The sequence below is a fragment of the Ochotona princeps genome, chromosome 6, assembly GCF_030435755.1.
Source record: "Ochotona princeps isolate mOchPri1 chromosome 6, mOchPri1.hap1, whole genome shotgun sequence".
Classification (NCBI taxonomy): Eukaryota; Metazoa; Chordata; class Mammalia; order Lagomorpha; family Ochotonidae; genus Ochotona; species Ochotona princeps.
Genome location: NC_080837.1, coordinates 75439537 through 75456493, shown reverse-complemented (window position 1 = coordinate 75456493; position 16957 = coordinate 75439537). Strand labels below are relative to the sequence as shown.

At 38.8% G+C, this 16957-nt stretch overlaps 1 pseudogene; it reads right to left on the bottom strand.

Moving 5' to 3' along the window:
* Positions 1-16449: 16449 nt before the first annotated feature.
* Positions 16450-16550, bottom strand: LOC118759286 (U6 spliceosomal RNA; annotated as a pseudogene).
* Positions 16551-16957: the final 407 nt, after the last annotated feature.

The following is a 16957-nucleotide window of genomic DNA, read 5'->3' as shown; positions in this document are numbered from 1 at the left end:
CCTTTTACTAGTTACAGAGAGTTTACTGTTCTTACAAAAAAAATTTAATATTTTTGCCAACCGCATTTCCTGAATCTACTGAGATGATGATGTTGTGTTGATTATTTGCCCTATTAATAGTGAGTTAAACTAATTTATTTTCACATATTAAATCAACCCTGCATTTCTGCACTCATTTCAGAGTATTCTCTTATTTTATGCATTTTTTATCTTTTTTTTTTTACCTTTCAATTATTTAGGAGTCTGTTGTACTATATCGCCTCGTTTCTGTCTCCTGACTTTGATCCTGTTACTAATTCCTAATGCCATTCCATTATAATTGTCAGGTACTTATTAAAAAAGTTTCAATAATTTTAAATTTATCAAGGTTTGATATTTTGCCTAGTGTCTGACCTAATGCTAGAGAATATTCCATGTATATGAGCATCATATGTGTTGGTATTGTATGGTAGTGATTTCTACAAAAGTCTTTAATGTTAATTAGCACAACATGCTTCAGGTTAACATGACTTAATTTCCACAGTGTATGAAAAGCTTTTTCAATATAGCTTCTTTCCTACAGTCTACCTTTGTGTTATTAAATATATATAAGTTGCTGCCCACACCTTATAAGCCCACAAATACCTGTTTACAATTACATGGTTGTCGGGGCCCGGCGGCGTGGCCTAGCGGCTTAAGTCCTCGCCTTGAACGCCCCGGGATCCCATATGGGCGCCGGTTCTAATCCCTGCAGCTCCACTTCCCATCCAGCTCCCTGCTTGTGGCCTGGAAGAGCAGTCGAGGACGGCCTAAAGCTTTGTTTTTTTTTTTTGTTTTTTTTTTTGTTTTAAGATTTATTTTATTTTTATTACAAAGTCAGATATACTGAGAGGAGGAGAGATAGAGAGGAAGTGGAGCCGCCGGGATTAGAACCAGTGGCCATATGGGATCAAGGCGAGGGCCTTAGCCACTAGGCCACGCTGCCGAGCTTTGGGACACTGCACCTGTGTGGAAGACCTGGAAGAGGTTTCTGGTTCCCGGCTTCGGATTGGCGCGCACTGACCCGTTGCGGCTCACTTGGGGAGTGAAACATCGGATGGAAGATCTTCCTCTCCGTCTCTCCTCCTCTCTGTATATCCGGCTTTCCAATAATAATAATAAAAATCTTTAAAAATACACAATTACATGGTTGTCTTTTAAATTAAACAGGTAAAGAAAAATTTTACAAACGATGCATTTACATTATTTTCTCTACTTTCCCTTGTAGTTCATTTCATTGATGTTGTTTGTTTTTCTTTATGAATTTAAATTATCATCCAGTGTTCTTTACCTTCCTGAAATGACTGAGTAGGTTCGAAAGCCACATGCTCATTTTTTTCAGAGAACTCCCTGTGCTATTAAATAGTCTACATTTTGATCCTTGGATGGCACCAAGATTATCTGTCCCCACTCTTTGTAAATTTGACTGAAAATACTTTTCTGACAGAGAATTTCTTAAATTTGACATTTTGAAATCTGGATATGTTGAATCCCCCTCGTTTCATTAAGCTCTTGTTTCATTTTTATTTAGCACTTTATCTCTTCACTTTATTTCTTTCCTGTATCATTTCACTGTTGGTAGCAGAGAAACTAATTTGTGCTCGAGATCTCTTTACTTCAATAGACAATTTATCACATCCATGTTTTGCCTCCCACAGAAAATTAGAAAACAGTTCCCTTGGGCATTCTGCCACTAAACCATGAAGAAGTCCTTTGTTTTGCCAAGGGTGCAGTAGCCTGGTCTTCATGTCCTTCTGAGTCTCATCATTAATGATTTGATCATGCTTTAAGATGGCAGTCTCCTCAGTTGTGCCCCTCATTTCCCTTGAGATAACACTTTCATCATGCCAAACTTTTCAGGGAAATCCACGAGCTTTCCATCACAAACTTCTAGCCTTTGCTTACTGGGAAAACCCAGAAACCCACTTCCAGTGACCAAATTCCCTTTGTTTCTGGTTTTTACTGTTATCAACTACTACACACTTCTTGGCTTAGATCAGCACCACTTTTTCTTCTTACACTTCTGACTGAGCTTCAAACATCTGTCCAACTGGATTATTGAAACTGATTAATTTCCAGCTTTCTAATAAGGTTGATTTTGGTGGCTTTTTTTTTTTTTTGGCGAATACTCTTTGCTTTTATGTGTAGAATAAATTGTTCAGAAACCTTTACTTAGTCCTTTCATAAGATCTTCTCTGATGATTTTTAAAACCTAAATACTTCATTTACAAAATGATACCAGAGTAAACAGATGGTATGGTTTGTAGCCTCCTCAACATTAGGGTTACTGTTGTACATGCTTGGATGGATTTGACATGGCAGAAATTTTTATATGCCTATTGAAAGCGATTGCAGAATAAAACAAAATAGGTTGAGAGCTCAAGAGTTAACATACTTATTCAGAACTTCGTAGGAAATGATTATCATAAATCAGCTACCAGACTTTTGAACTTCCCATTGAAAGGTGAATTTCAAGCCGTTTTTGTCTTCTGCACAAAAACTAAGGTTAATAGTTTCCTACCAAATATCTTCCTCCCCCCACCAATGGTTTAGGTAGCATAGTTCTTATAGTACTTTACATGAACCTTTTAATTCATAGCATTTTCTTTATTAGTTACTGATGTCAGTGCTAGGTGATGGATAGGATTTGACCCAGGAAATACATTTGTGTAGCAAATTGCATGCAGTTACTTTTTGAGTTGACTAAAGCTTTATGATAAGCATGAAAATTACTAGTGTGGCACTATAGTTCACACACATTATAAACAGCCCACAATGATACTTGGTATATTTATGCAAATGTTAACCACAAATTCATTTAGAATGGTTTTTGTGGCTATGAACAAGATGGGGATAATGAGCATGCATGGATAATTATTGTGTCAAATAAAATGATAAGAAATAACTTCTCGTTTGAATAACCCAAGGATCAAGCATAAAGCAAAAGAAACATTTAAATCATACAGGGAGGTCTATACTATACAATCTATAATCTAAATGGAAACAGACAATGCTTTTAGTATAACTCAGTCCAACTAAAGTGTAAGTCTAGAGATAACAACAGTCCCCATGTATTCCATTAGAACCAGCTTCTCCCATAATTGAGACCAGTGGACATGTGGCCAGCTCAGCAGAGCAAGCTATCCTGGGCTGGAGTGAAGTCTTCCTGCCTACTGCAGTTCTTCTTAAGGGATATCTGGAGTCCGACTGAGCATTAGCTATGTATCTACCATTCATGTATTTGAATTTCCTTTCTTCCTTCATGAATTCCTACATCCCTGTTTCCCAGTTCTAGGATTCCTGATAGTCTACCTGTTCATACAACATTCCAACTCCCTTTACTTTCTTCCCTTCTTTGGAATTTTCTAACCATTCATGCCCAGGGACATATCCTGGCTTTTCAAGTCTCTGCTAAAAACTTTCCTTCTGCTAAAGGCCCTCTGACCCTCCAAATATCAATATCCTGTCATGACCCTTTCCTGCTTGTAGTCTGCTTCCTCACTCATGCAACTTTATATTCCTTGCTGATTTGGCAGAAGTCTCTTAAATAAAGGGCCTAATTGCATTTTTACTTTATAAGAACTTTATGACTTTTTGGATCATTATGATTTCTCTTGCAAGTACTTAAATCTGTCATTATTACACAGAGACAATATTCAAATAAATAAATGTAGATTGAAGTATTTCAGTGAAACTTTATTTGCAAAAATATGTGGATCTACATCATAGTGTGCTGTTTCCTGCTCTAGAGTTTGTGTTTTCCTTTGTCTCTAAGTTAGTTGTCCCTTAGTCTTTTGTTACCCACTTACTAAACATTTCAAAAATAACCCCTGGACACATCCTCCGTATGAAAGTATGAGGGAGAGAGGGCAGAGTCCAGTTGTTCTATTTCTGTGGAATCCAGGATGGACTTCTGGAGGAGGCAGTGCTGTTGGGTATGTGGTATATGGTCCAGTTCAGTACCCTGGGACAAGAACCATCCAGACTCTATCAATCAGGAAAGGATGGGGTGTGTGCTTAGCTAGCACTTGAATTCTTTGCTGCTAATAATTGTTATCACTCCAGAGACCTCTTACGTGTTTTCTCAATAGCTTTGTTAAATGTAAAGCTATTATGTTATACATATTTCACATTTTGATGTAGCATTTTTATAAAGATTAAATAGTAGTTTTCAGTCCTGTGTTTGCTTTGTAAAGAAAATACACATGTGGCTGGCATTGCCAATGAGGTCGCAATCAACCTGGGAATCATGTGAAAGGCATCCATCTATGGACTTGTCATTAGGTGCCTCTGGTGTTAGGCAGGCAGTGCCCCTATCTGCTTAGGGCCCACACGTAAAACCACATCTCTGCACACACTGAGCAGAGCAGGAGCAGGAGCTGCCCCGTCGCAGGAGCCCACCTCCTGCTTACTCCACACTGTCTTCCGTCATGTAAAGAACTTTTACTGCCTGCTAAAATTCTGGAAGGTGAATCACTGCAGAAGGAAGGGTACGACAGTTTCTTTGAAATGTACAGTTCTCAGCTTGATTTTTCAACTTTATGCTAATGCAAAAGCAATGCACATTCAGTGGAAATTATGCTTTGAATTTTGAGTTTGGATTTCGTCTCAACTAGTAATCTGTGGCCTGATTCTGACTGACACTACTGGAGAGTAAGAGTGAGCGAAGCTTCCCATCAGCCCTGAAATCATGAGGGAGGACAATGGGTGCTTTAGAATATGTTGAGTTGCTGAGCCCAGATAATGAATAGAGAAAGTCACAATTAGCACGATGTAATTTTATGTAAACACTGGGCCATGACTTGCTACCAGGATGCTAAGCTTAGGCCACTCAGCAGCATGCCTGGGTTCATCTGAAGCACCCACACTTCCTGCCTCTTGGCTGCCAGTTCTACTCTACTTTCTCAATAAGTGGTAAAATGACAATCAGCACCTGTGGTAGGTTCAGAGGGCATGCAAAAGCAAGTGGAGAAAAACTGTGATGATTCAAATACAGTGTGGAAAATGAAACAGGTAGATAGTTACTTTTCACCTGTTAATGACTCCCCCTTATCCTGGCACTGCATGATGAAAGAGTTCTCTTTCAAGGTCAGAGCCTGCTGCTCCCACACCCTCCCAGGTTTGCAGACAGGAACTCCTCTAGAGGATAAATCACAATCCTGTCTCACAAGTCAGAATCCCCAGAATGTGAAGCCCTGGAGGAGAGGCTTAGGCTGGTAAGAGAAGAGGGTTGCATTTGGTTACAGATAAAGGTGGATAGAGGAACAATGGACATAGTGGATGGTACTAGAGAAAAGTATCATTGAAAACACTTTTATGCTTGAATTGGACTAAGACACACACCTCTTTGATTGTCTAATAGGTAAGTACTCTTTGAAATAAGAAATCAAAATGTAGACCATCTTATCACTTACTGATGTTGACAATAACCCAAACAGCTTTCTAGATAAACACACCCACCAATCTTAGAATAATCTGTGTTTATGAGTTGAAACTGCCATATCTCGTATTGATGTCTAAGGCAGTTTCCACAACATACAATAGAGTTTAAACCTTCAGATATGCAATCGCATTCAAATTTGTTCACTTTGACATTTCAGTCTGAATCTGGGATGGCCTGATTCTTACCTCTGAACAAATGGTTAGATTATCACCTGAACTCACATTTGGGTGCAGGAATGCAGGTTTCTAAAGAACAGGGCTTTTTACTGCTGCTTTTCCAGGCACACTGGCAGGGAGATGGATCGTAAGTAGAGCATCTAAGACTCAAACGAGAGCCTATATGGGTTGTTGGCAGCAAAGGCCACAGCTTTACCTCCAATGTCACAGCACCAGACCCCCTCGTTACCTTCTTGTATATGTCCCTTGCTCAGTGCTCTTGGTGATACTTAACGAATGAATCCTACTGTGTATAAATTGGGACACATCTGTCACTGTGCATGCATGTACATAGGTTGTGCACTCTGTCACCCCATTGTCTCCTTCTATCCTGTTCTGTCATGACCATTGTGTCATTCTCAAATCTTCATGCTTCAACTTGTAAATTGCTTCAGGTACCAACTCTACTCACCCTTTGCTCCTTTCACAAGAATCCCTCATGAAAGTCTCTGTGTTTTCATTTTTTTCTTTAGATTATTTTATGTTGAATGGAAAGTCAGACTTACAGAGAGAGAAGGAGATATGGAGAGAACAATCTTGTGTCTGCTGATGCACTCCCCAAGTAGCCACAGTGGCCAGAACTGATCAGAAGCTAAGTGCCAGGACCTTCCTCCAGGTCTCCCACTTGGGTGCAGGGTCCCAAGGCTTTGGGCCATCCTCTACTGCCCTCCCAGGCTGGATGGGAAGTAGAGCATCCAGGACACAAATTGGCACCCATACAGGAATCCTAATGTGTGCAAGGTGAGGATTTAGCCACTGAGCCATCATACCAGGCTCACACCCATACACTCTTTACACTTTTGTAGAAGCCTGAGGGTTCTACCAGGCACTTCTGGAGAGACTTTTTGTGCTCTTTTAACCATAATGCTCATCACTCATTGGATTCAATTATTTTTGGTAGATATTAACAGTCCCATTTTCATCTGTATGATAGAACAATTAATGTTGATGCAGGGCTGTTTCAGTGCCAAGCATAATCAAGCACACTTAACATTCCTCATCCCCAAATCCTTATATCAAAGCTGTCATGTAGATATTTTGAATATTTATTCCCAGGGCTGGCACAGTGGCATAGTAGATCAATCCTCCATCTATTGTGTCGGCATTCCATATGGGTACCCATTCAAGTCCCAAATGCTCCACTTCTGATCCTGCTTCTTGCTAATGGCCTCAGAAAGAGGTGGAAGATGGCCCAAGAACCTGGGATTGTTCACCCAAGGAGCAGATACAAGAGTAGCTACCAGCACCAAGCTTTGTAACCACTTAACTCTGACCACTTGGGACATTTGAGGAAGTGAACCAGCAGATAGAATACTTCTCTCTTTGCAACTTTTCATGTACAGGTAAATAAATCGTTAACATATAAATTTATGTGTATATATATATGTGTGTGCATGTGCATAAGTGCATTTATGTATGCGTGTGTGTGCAAGCATGTATGTATTCTCCATTTTACAGTTAAAGAAACTGAGACATCCATTATTTTCTGTAATTAAATGCCAAGCTAAAGTTACTTTCCAGAAAAATAGAAAGGTAAGTCATTATTAATTATTCCATTAGTTAAATCCATCACAAAAAAGAGGTTCCATAACATTATAAACAGTATGTTAATGAGGTGAACCATAGATTTTACCACAGCGAGGGCACTAGAGTAGAAAGTAACTTGATTTTGAAGTTCCTACTTGTCACCAGGTGCTGCATTTTCATCCACTGTTTCAGTTCATAACATACCATCTCCCGGTTTATTCCACATCTTTGAAGTCCAAGTGATAAAGATCATGGAAAAATGATGGTGTTTGTGGTTTTATTTAAAAGGCAAGGTTATAAATGAAGAGAAGGAGGGAGAAAGAGAATGAATCTTATATCTCCTGGTTCACTCTCTAGATGCCTGCAATAGCCAGAGTTAGGTCAGGCCAAATCTAGGAGTCAAGAACTCCATGTATGTCTTCTAAATGGGTAGCAGGGACCCAAGCTGTTGGGCCATCACTTGCTGCCTTCCAGGCACATTAGTAGGAAGTGAGTTGAAAACAGAGGCAAGACTCAAATCACAGGCCCTTTGTTATATGTTGTTCCAAGTCATAGATTAATTTGTTGTGCCAAAATGCCCACCCCTTGTTTTTATTTTCAGGGCATGAAGTACAACAAAAGTGTACTTCTAATTTGTTCTGAGCATTTATTTCAATATCTGTATGGCATAGCTTCTGAAATATTGCTGCAATTTTCTTTCTCAAAGGAATGGAATATTTGTACAATTTCCTGTACCCCCTGTAGACTTCATCCTCTTGTGGGGAATATATGGTTCCATCCTAAGTTTAGGGTGTTAGCTTATTGATCCTTGGAAGCAGCAGGGCAGCTGTGTCATCACTGTGATCTGGGCTGAGGACACAGAGCACGGAGCAGTCACGAGAAGGTTTTATTGCTTCATGCTTAGCAGAGAGAGCAGCTTTGGAAAGATTTCAAACTGGTGTGTGTTCTTGAGCCTCTGACTGCAGAGTAACAGCATTTCTAGCCCTCACTCCCAGAGTTAGCACTGCAACAAATTGCTTCATTCTTCCTCCTCTTCTAGAACCACAGATGAGTTTCCTAGAGATCTTTCCTTCTTTTACTACCCTCTGGTGAGAACCAAAACGTGACCTGAGAAGTCCTGTGGGCTCCCAATCCACCCTAAAAGCAGGGCAGAGTCAGGGAGGGATGCCTCAGCCTCTACAGACAAAGCCACCCCTGAGTTTCCTCTCTTTGTGCATCCTTCCCTGTGCCTATGACTTTCTGGAAAGAAACAGACAAACTCAAAAACAGTCTACAGATGCAGTTACCACAAAGCATATACTGAGTTAATACTTTTTTTTTTAAAAAAAAGCTTCGGTGGGCATTGGCCTAGTAGTTTAGCCACCACTGGGGATACTCACATCTAATATCAGAATGCCTGGCTTCAAGTTGCAGTTCCGTTCCTGCTTCCAGGACGTTATGAATCAGCAGATGAGAATTGAAGTAGTTCTGTCTCTGCTACGTGGAAGGCCCTAACTGAGTTCATAACTCCTGACTGTGGCCTGGCTCCAGCTTTAGCTGTTGCAGACATTTGGACCTTGAGAGCTTGTTTGGAGGTTCTAGCAGGGGAGCTCAGCTACTCGTATACCCTTGACTGAAGACCGGTCCTGCTCTAATGGGGATGGTCGTCATCTTCGACCTAGTGGGCAGCTTCAGGAGGGACGCACATGGAGCGGTGAGGGAGGGAGGGGACACCTGCCTAGCCAGCCAGATCAGTCGAATCAACCCTGGCGATCAATGGGGTGACAGATGTCGCAGCCAGATCGCAGTCACATCCTGTTGCAGACATTTGAATACTGAACTCCTAGGTGGGAGATCTCTCACTCTCTAACTCTTGGTTCCAAGTAAACTTTGAAAAGTTTAAATTCAATATGGAGGTTACTGGTTTAAACACATAAAACTAGATTTGCTATTTCAGTGTCATATTAGTTCCCATTATTCAAGTGAGTGTGTTTCAATACCCTCTAAGGGAATTCAGCCCACACACATATCCTGAACGTAGTATCAGATCCTGTCACTGAGACACATCAGGACACCCTGGAAGCTATAGCCCTTACATAAACTACATGTGAGAAGCAACTGAAGTTAATTCTTCCAGTTTTCTATCCTGTACAGAGAACTCCATAATCACTTTTCTTAACCTTTTTCTCCTGCATCCTGGTCCTTTTTATATAGAGAACTTAAAATGCTGAGGCTGATGCCCTAATAATGTTTTGTATTTTTGCAGAAATAGGGGTGATATCCCATAGTTGCGCCATTTTCTTCCGGGCGGTAGACTGCATTGATCAGTGATTAGCTCATCAAATCAAGTAAGAGCGGTCAGCATCAAAGCCGCAAAGATTTCCTTCCAATGAGGCTGTTCTGTATGCTACAAATGATAGTGCCTGCTCCACCTGTCAGAGCCCGCCCCCTCTGAAGAAAGTCCGTGAGGGCTGATTCTTGTGCCCCTAGAGTCCCTGGGTTGACACCATAGCACTTGATATCTCAGAGTATGGTTCTGTATGGTTGTTACCCTTTTAACAGAAGAACTCTAACTCCTCAGGATGGAGGAGACAAGGACACAGGCATGAACAGGGCGAAGACCACATAAGGACCTGGGGGAAGGAAGCCATCTGCCAGCATCTTGATCTCAGATCTCAAGACCTAGAACTGGCAAGAAATACACTTCTGTTGTTTTCAGACACCCAGTCTGTGGCACTTGCTTTCGGCAAACATAGCAGATGACTAAAAAATAAATCCTTAGCTCGGGGCATCCAGTGAAATTATTCTGTTCCTGAACAAGCTGGCTCATCTGTTAGCTTTTAATCTTTCTTGCTTTTGATAAACCATCTCATGTAAGCTAGGCTTGTTGATGCTTTGGCTTCACTTCCAATTTAGATTCACCCCAGAAAACACTAAGTAAAAATAATGCATTCTTCACCAATGTGTTGTCATTTATTTACTTTCAAAGAGCTATGACATAGAAATAAAGAAAATTTTAATCACAAACCTATACATTTTAGGTGTGGAAGCAGAAAACTATTCATCTAAACTGCCTTCAAATATGCACAGAAATCTAGTTAGGTTTCCCCATTGTTCTCTTACCATGTTTTAACCTTGGTTTATTTTTTTTAAATGTTATTTGTTTTCATTTTATTTGCAATGCAGAGTGACAGAGACAGGGAGAGATTATCCACAAAAGCTGGGTTCATCAGGACAAGCCAAAGCCTCCCCTGTGAGTAGCAGCTCCCCTAGTGTTAGCCATGATCTGCTGCTTTTCCAGGGCGTGCATTAGCAGGAAGCTGGAATAGGAAGCTGACTTAGGATTTATAATATGGGTAGATATTTCATGAAGCATAAAACCACTGTGCCAAACAGCTGTCCCTCTTACGCTCTCTTTAAAACCTAAGCATTCTACGAGGCTCTTGGGTGAATGCCCAGTTTTTTTTTTTTATATAATCTTCTAATAGAGGTGGATTGCGGTGAGATGTGGCTGCCCAAATCCAGCTTTTTTCAGGTCTTATCCATTGTTTGAAAAATCATTAATCCTTTGTTTAAAATGTTCCATTAAATTGTAAGCTTTCTTGCGCCTGGCGCAACAGTTCATGTCCTGGCTACTTCACTTGCCTTTTAACTCCCTGCTTGTGGCTTGGAAAAGCAGTAGAGGATGTCCCAGAGCTTTGAGACCCTGCACCTGGCTTCAGCTCACCTCGGCTCTGATCATACAGCCACTTGAGGAGTGAATCAGTGGATAGAAGATCTTTCTTTTAGTATGTCCTTCTCTTTGTAAATCTGTATTTCCAGTAAAAATAGATAAATCTTTAAAAAGTAAACTAGGGTTGAAACTTTTCCTAAAGGTGAATGTATCCTTTTCCCCCAGTAACTTTCTATTTATTCTGTAAATAATCTTCATTAGACATTCATTGAAAACCTGAAAGACCAGAGGACTATAAGAGAAACTCAGGTGTTATCTCATTTAATCCTCCTTTCAGCTTTTGATAAAGATGTCATTTACTCTAAAAGCAAATTAAATCTTGGTTTGGTAAAGTGATGTGGTCATGGCTAGAAACAGCAGGTCAGAAGTTTGCCCGAAAGCCAAGGCACACTCAGCATGCCCTCTGATAAATCAGAGCCAAGGCCTCCAGCAACAGAAATGTATGGCTTCCTACATCATCTCCCAGGAGAGACCCCATTGGCCGCTGCCAGTGACATTGCCTTTTGGAAACGAAGTTCTTCCCAACAGCTGTGCATGTTTGCTGTGAATGAAGACCCACTTTTCAGAGTGAGAGCTTCGGATGTTATCACTGGGACTTCAGTCAGAGGCAGCTCCTAGAGAGAACGGTTTTTACCCTCTGTTTCCCCAAAGGCAGACTATACTCTCTGTCCTCAGATCTGCAGGCATCTGTTCCACTTCCCCCATGATCTGTAGGCATGCTTTCACTCCAACAGTCAGTGGTGTCTCCTTTAAGAGGAACAGCCAAGGTCCAGGCTATTCAAATAAATGAGGTCCAGAATGATGGGAAGATGATGGGAAGTACAAGTCCTCCAAGTGTCATCATGTCTGAACTGACTGGAATAGAAGAGAAATACTCTGGCTCCGCCGCTTGTCCTGATGGAGCACATTGCACTATGAACCACAGTGTCTCCACAGTGCTGGGCCGGGTTGCGCTAAAGCTACTACAGCAGAATTGTGCTTGGCTCAGCATCCTAGTTCTCACTCCCTTCCTCCCCCGTGTCCCTCCCTAGTCTCAGCCCGTATGAATTTTCCCCATACTGCTAAAGAAAATCACTCCTAATTCCAAGGTTATTTTTTTAGGCAAAATGATATTTTTTTAGAATTAAAGGTGCAGTATAGTTCCATATACGCAAAATTTTAAACATATCATGTATGTATTTCTGTGGGTACATTTAGGTATAACAAAAATATAAAATATACATAAGAATGTTGGTGACAAATTATAGGAGATTCATTACTTCATCGAAAAAAAGGGACAATTATTTGAATGAAATCTATAATTTTTTTCTTCTGACTAAATAGAAAATACACACATGCTCAAGTTTATCTCACGGTCTGCTTACTGCTGAAGAGTTTAAGACAGGATCTTACACTATGAGTTATCTTTTACATTTTAAACACACAAATGTGCAAACACACCGTTGTTACTTAACTGAAGTCTGAATTTAGGTTCATCCAGCAGCAAATGCTAAAACCCATGCAAATAGTATTAGGGATGTGAAGTGCTAGATTAGAAACACTGCTGGAAAGGGGGAGCAGTCGAGTGATTAAGCAAGAACCATTCATTCTCTCAGGGAAGCTCTAGGGGTTCCCAATGGAACATTTATATGTGGTGCTGGCATTGGGGAACAGGTGATAAAGCCACCACTCACAGTGCCAGCATCCCACATGGGTGCCGGTTCATATCCAAGCTGCTCCCCTTCTGATCCATATCCCTGCTAATAGCCTGGGAAAAGAAACAGAAGACAGACTAAGTATTTTGGCCACTGTCACTCATTTGCGAAACCTGAATGAGGCTCCTGGCTTCAGCCTGGACAATGCCCAGCCATTGTGAACATGTAAGGATTGAACTAATTAAAAATATATAGTGATTTATGCAATAAAGGCTTAATTTTCAACCTTTTACAGTTGCTGTTCAGTGAACAAAATTTAATATTTTGAGGAAGCCCCATTTATTGACTTTTTTTTTTTTTTTGGTGCTGATCAGTGGTATTTTTTTCTGGTATTCAGTAAGAAATTATCTTGATCTACTTCAAAGAGGTTAAAATTTCCCAAGCTTTCTCCTTGGAATTTAAATCTTTGGCTTTTACATGCAAAATATATGAAAGAATATGAAATAAATTCTAGTTGTGTGTATGGTCTGAGGTAGGAATAGGGTTCATTTTTATTGAAAAGTCATGCCCCTTTGGCTTATTTGGACTCATTTTGCTAAAAAATAAATTGAGCACAAAGAGTGGTCTATTCCAACTCTTCTGGTCCACTGACCAATTTTTCTATTCTTATTCTGTTAACCACACGATCTTCATTACTTTAACTTTATAGGAAGAATTGAAATTTGAAGTTGATCTTTTCAAAATTATTTTTGCTATTCTGTCATTAAATTTTCATAAACTTTTGTAATTAGCTTGTCAGCTTTCACAAAAATACCTACTGAGTGGAGTTTTGGTTGGGATGATATATTCATAGACTAATTTGCAGAAATATTTAAGAACAATGAACCTTAGGTGCCGAATCTTAACATTTAGCTCAAATGTACTTTCTTTGAGAACTGTTTTCTATATAGATCTTGCACTATAAACTTTGTTATCATTATTTCTAAAGATATGCATTCATTGCAATTGTGACTGCACTTATGCACTAAATTTCATCTTTAATTGTTTATTGCTAATGTGGAAATATAATTGACCAAATATCAATGTTCTTAGTGAAAGCATTGATACTGTTTCTACAGGGTGAAGTTTGCTTCTTTTACAATCTGCATGCTTCTTATTTCTTCCACTTCCAACAGAAATCACCAGACAGTTCAAAGTAACTTGCACAAGGGTGGCAATAGATGCCTTTTCTTGTCCGTGGCCTTAGAGAGGGAGCTGCTGATCTTTAACTGCTACTGAAGGTTAGCTCTGGGATTTCTATAGATGCAGTTTATCAAGCTGAAGAAAAGTCTTCCATACCAAACTTTCTTAGAGGTTTTATAATGATTTGATGTCGAATTTTGTCAGATACTTCTACTTTATTTAGTGATGATCACACTGTTTTCTCTTATTCTATAAATATGACACATTATATCCATTGGTCTTCAAATACAAGCATCTTATGGGATAAACTACACTTGGTAATAATATGTTTCCATTTATATATTTTTAGATATCAAGAAGTAATATTTTTATAAAGGTGTTCATAACAAATGTCTATAAAATATCATTGTTGGGTTTTGATGTCATGGTAATTTTACCTGCAAAAAGAGCTGGGAATTGGATTTTTCATATAAATCTTTTGAAAGAATTTGTTCTTTGTGTGAATTCTTAAGAGGTTACCTCAGCTTCATCAATCACATTGTTTAAATCTTCATGCTGTGTAGTGACTTTTTCTGTATATTTGAAGATATATTTACAGTCTTTCTAAAATAAAAAGGATTTCTCACTTCCTACTCCTGACTGTCATTTGAGGCTCTGAGTTCTTGCAAACTGATTGTATTAGGTTTGTGTAAATTTAGAGTTACAACTCCCTCAATGTTTAATCATGATTAAATGTTGTTCATTTTGTCTTAAACTATACATTTTCTTGTAGTATATAGATATGCATCATTTATTTTAATCAGTACTTGTACTTTTACTGGAAATTGACTTCAACTTTCTTTGTTTTTGGTTGTTTTATAAAATTGCATACAGTTGGTTTTTTAGGATTTCTTAAGCCACAACTGTTACTCCCTTGTTATGTAAGTAGTAAGATGATTGGATTAGATTTGCTAGCTTACTGGGAAGTTTTTAATGGGCTCAACTTTACTTCCCATTCCCCTTAATTCTTTCTCGTTTCAAATACGCTGTACATCATCAACCCCTTTGCCTCTTCTACTATAATACTAGTTGTGCAATGTGTGATCTTAAGAAGCTATATTATGAACCAGTATAAACCTCATTGACTTGTTAAGAATTGATGATATTTGGTATGTTTTTATTATTTCTGGATAATAAAAACACGATAGAATATTTCAGCCATATTTAATGTTTGCTCGGTTTGTACTAGTATACTTCAAAGAGTCTTAATAAAACACAGAATTAAACTCTAAGGTTATTTTGCTGAAAAGGGTGAAATAGAAACAGAATTTTTCATCATAAGCGTTTTCAGTGACCTTTTTTTAAGATTCATTGTATGGATTTCAAATTGGCTCTGTACCAAATCATATAAATAATTAAGTGTAATTTCTCGTTAAGTTTGTGAAGATTTCATATTATTATGGATCTTAATTCTACAAATTTTACTTGACTCAAAATCCTAAGTTGGCATATAACTTAATTATTTTAGAGATTTTATAAAATTGCATTTTTCATCTTTAAAATTATCTTACTATTTTAATAATTCCCCAAATTATTTCATTTGTACATTATTTTATTTATACATTTTTGTAAGTATCGGGATTCCTCCCTTAACCTCTCCTTTCTCCCTTCCCATTTTCCCTCCCACTGTTTCCCACCATATTATTGTAGTAGCATAGTACAGTTGCGTTCTGATAAAATTTTCCATCGAGAAGTTAGATATTTGCAACTTTAAAAGCATTTATCATTTTCTGTAACTGTTTTTCAGGTTTTTCTCTTTACCATTTATTTCGTTTTTAAATTTGTTATTTTATTATTTCGTGATACAATTCCATAGGCTGCAGAATTTCCCTTCCTCTCTTCCCAGATCTCCACCACCCTCACTGATTTCCTCTGTAGCATTAAAATAGTGTAGTCCTTCGGAATCTGTGGTAAGTCCATCATTCCACCATTTAAGTATATTCTGACATTGTAGGTGTGGACAATGGCAGAAAGTCCAGCATCCTATTGTCAAGATACATTCAACAGTTTCATTGAGAGGCCATCATTGATTTGGAAGTAGAGATGCATACTGCATTGTATTTTCACATCTGTATGGGATCGTCTCTACTACGCAGTTACTATACAACAACAGAGAGAAACATAGAAAATGTACAACATGAAAGTTGAATAACGTGTTATTGAGTGAACAATGTGTCGCTGAAGAAATGAAAAAGAGAATCAAAGACCTTTGTGAACCAAATGATGCTATCGTGTGACCTATGAGTCAGCGAGGAAATTAATAAGAAAAGCAGAAACCTTTTTTGAATGAATGAAAATAAAGAAAAAAGTATTAACCCCCCTGAGATGTAGCAAAGACAGTATTGAAAGGGCTCTTGATCTTGTATTTTGCATGAAGGTTGCCTTATATCTGAGAGAATATATGCTATTTTTCCTTTTTTGGGTAGATTTGTTTCACTGAGCAAAATGGTCTCTAGTTGGGATCATTTGTTGCAAATGGCAGAATTTCATTCTTTTTAATGGCTGATTAGTATTCCATGGAGTGCATGTACCATGGTTTCTTTTTTGTTTTTCTGAGATATTCGATAGGTTCTGGGATTTCTGTTACCTCCTCACCACATTCCTTCACTCCCCACTGAGTTCCCCTATATTATCATAATAGTATACTCCTTCATAAGCAGTCATAAGTCCATCATTCTAAAAATTATGGAATGCTTCACAAATTTGCGTGTCATTCTTGCTCAGGAGTATGCTATTCTGTATCTTTCCAGTTTTAGCGTATGTGCTGCCGAAGTAAGCACACCACAGTTTCTTCATCCACTCCTCCTTTGGTGGCCATCTGGGTTGTTTCCATGTCTTTGCTACATACTGTAGATTGTGCTACTGTAAATGTAGGATTGCAGATCCCTTTCTCATATGCAGATTTCATTTCTGTTGGCTACATTTCCAGTAGTGGGATAGCTCAGTAATACAGTAGGTCAATTTTCAGTTCTCTTAGCGCTCTCCATACTGACTTCTGTAGTGGTACCATTTATTTTTGACTGGTATACTATGATGTGTTTCTAGGTTATTTCAATATTTATGTATCAGTTTTACCTGTGGCTAATTAAACTCGTTAGTGATGCTTTTTCAAACATTCTTCCTACTGCATAGCTCTGTTTTCCCTCCCAGAGTCCAGGCACATGCATGTTGGACTTTCTCCATTGAT